General features: G+C 29.8%; 1 non-coding gene across 1 annotated transcript; it reads left to right on the top strand.

The window, feature by feature from the left end:
- The first annotated feature begins 294 nt into the window (after positions 1-294).
- LOC133827888 (small nucleolar RNA R71) lies at positions 295-401 on the top strand. Its single transcript, XR_009890537.1, has one exon. It is a non-coding gene; the product is annotated as a small nucleolar RNA R71 (small nucleolar RNA).
- Positions 402-3,145: the final 2,744 nt, after the last annotated feature.

Raw genomic sequence — 3,145 nt, 5'->3', positions numbered from 1 at the left:
ATAGTTTGGCTTATGGCTAAAGCTTCTACTTTTCTCGCTAATTTATCTAAGGATGTTCTTAAGTCTAATTCTTCTTTTACTTCATACCTTCCTCCTCTTTTTGGTGAATTAGTTGACCTAGACCTAGGATCAAAATAATTCCATTGTTGTGAATTGACAGATAAATCTTCAAGGGCGTCCCACGCCTCTTGTCCTTGAAATTTTAAAAATTTTCCAGTATGCATAGATTGAATCATTTGACGATTAGAGGGAGTCAAACCATCATAAAAATATTTTACAAGTCTCCATTTTTCAAAACCATGATGAGGACATTTTAATAATAAATCTTTAAATCTTTCCCAACATTCATAAAACTCTTCATTATCTTTTTGAAAAAACTCGAAGATTTCTCTCCTTAGACTATCAGTTTTAGACATAGGAAAAAATTTCAGTAAGAATTTATTATAAAGTTGATCCCATGTAGTTATAGACCCCGTGGGAAGGGAATTTAACCAGGCTTTTGATTTGTCTTTTAATGAAAAAGGGAACAATCTTAGTTTGACCGACTCATCAGAAAAATTTTGAAATTTAAATGTTGAGCAAATTTCTAAGAAATCTTTGACATGCATGTAAGGATCCTCTCTATCTAACCCATAAAAAGATGGCAATAATTGAATGATTGCGGGTTTAAGCTCAAAATGAGTAGCAGAAGTAGTAGGTAAAACAATGCATGAAGGAGCATTAGATGAAATAGGTGCAAAATATTCAAGCAAAGTTTTTTTAGGCACAACATTTTCATCAAGAATATTAGCAATAGGTTCCATGATGCTCAAATTTTTACTAACACTTTCAATTTCAAACAAAGATAAACGTCTTTTTACTAATCGTTTTTTAGAGTTACGTTCCCAATGATGCATACAATTTTTCACAAACAAGGCAACAAGGATAATCTCAAACAAACAATTTTCTGATGTGGAAGATCAGTTAAAACCGCAACCACAGAGCATACTTAGAATTTTTAGAGATTTCACAACAATATAATTCTTATGGTTTACTTGTCCCCAGGCCTATTTGATTCCACTTACTCGCGCACTACTAACAACTCCCCGAGGTTAATTAGTAGAGGCGGATGGGAATTTTGGTCAAATTTCCTTTAAGCAAGAATTGCTTATGGTGAAAGGACAAGATTTAGGTTTTTTTTTTTTTTTTCAAGTATTTTTCACAATATTACGCTAAAATATTAAAGAAGACAAAGAAAAATAAGGCAAAAATTAAATAAGACTAAAATTTAAGCAAGAGTAGGGAGGCATAGCATGCCATCAACCATAACAAAATTAAGGTAAAAACTAGGAGGCACAAGTGCCATCAACTTAAACATAAGATAGAGGACTAGGAGGCAAAAATTGCCATCAACTAGCTAGGAGGCAAAATTGCCATCAACTAGTAATTTGCGGAAATTAAATAAAATAAAAATTACAACAATATAAATAAAGAAAATTACAACAAATGTCAAGAGGCACAAGTGCCATCAATTAACAAAGATATAAAAGAAATAAAATTACAACAAAATTATAACAAAATTAGGAGGCACAAGTGCCATCGACTATAAAAATTAAAAGGATAGATAGGAGGCACAAGTGCCGTCAACTAAAAAAAAAAACAATAAATATAAATATAAGTATATATTTTTTTTATGGGTGGTTGAACCGTCCCAAATTTCTTTTTATCTTTTTTTTTTTTTAGATTTTATAGATATATATTTTTTTGTTTTTTTTTTTAAGTGTAAAAAAAAAATTAAAATAACTAGTAGAAGAATTCACTAACCTTGAGATAAATTCGTTTCTTTTCTCTTGCAACTCCCCGGCAACGGCGCCAAAAACTTGATGGACCCTAAACGGGTATGTTTAAAAATTTATATATCGCAAGCGCACGAATCGTCCATATAGAATAGTGATCGTAAGCAAGGATGTCGAACCCAAAGGAGTTGTCTAAAATCGAAAATGAAACTATTTTAAATCAAAAGTAATAAATTCTAACCTAGTTCCAAAGATTGATGAGTTTTAATAGTATGAACATAAAATGAAATATTGAAAAATAAAGCTTTTTAAGATAATGAAAATAAACCAATAATGAGTTGAAAATAAGTATTAAAAGAAAAGATTATTAAGATACTAGAATCCACAAAATGTAAGTTTAATAATATTTATTAGTATATTGATTCCCAAGTTTTAGTGATAGTTAAAATAATTTAAACTATCATTTTCCAAAAATATTTATAATTTTAAGCACAATTTTCTTATAAAAAGATAGGATTTTTCTTCACTTTTCAAAATTATAATTTCAAAGCATTTAGTGTAAATCAATCTAATGAAATAACAAATAAATCAATGAACATTATTTATAAGGAAAAACATAATATTTTTGTTCTAAGCATGGATGTGTACAATTTAATGACACATCTTACACAAAGAATATTATGTTTATGCACTAATGAAGAACAAAGTGTAAAAATGTTCTAACAATCTAAAATACAAGATATTTAAGATGAAAGAAATATATGAAGAAGAAAAATCCATAGACTTTGTTGCATTACAAGGGAAATCAACATACAACATAAATATTACCTAGTTACAAGTTGCTTCATCATGATCTTAATAATCTTATGAAAAAGATTAGAAGCACATAACTAGAATAGAAATTACAAAATAAATGACATACATACTTGCAAAATGCTCTTGAAAAACCCAAATGGAAGAGAGAATGGTAGAGAGAAAATGAGAGAAAAAGATGGTAACCAAAAAATTAAGCACCCCAAAAATGGTCTTGAAAGTCCATATTTATAGCCAAAGTGAGTTTATTAAAATAATCAATTTAAATTAATTAAATTGATTAGATTAATTAAATAAAATAAATATGGTATGTAGAGGTAAATTATAGGGTGTAATGATGATGTTGTGGTGAAAATGTGTAGGAAAAAGGGTAAAAAGTTGGCATTTTTGTCATAGGGGACAAAGGGACAAATTGCATTTTTGTTGGGCTCAATAAGGGAAATGGCAGCAATGTGGTGGTTGGGTGTTGGAGGGGGGGCCACGGGTTGGGCCTAGAGTGGGCCTCACGTGGTTGGGCTTTTGGAGAAACACCATTTTTCTTGTTACTTTCTTTCAAA

Source organism: Humulus lupulus, chromosome 3, assembly GCF_963169125.1.
Source record: "Humulus lupulus chromosome 3, drHumLupu1.1, whole genome shotgun sequence".
In the NCBI taxonomy this organism is placed as follows: Eukaryota; Viridiplantae; Streptophyta; class Magnoliopsida; order Rosales; family Cannabaceae; genus Humulus; species Humulus lupulus.
Note: the sequence above shows the minus strand (reverse complement) of the source record. Positions and strands in the feature narration are given on the sequence as shown.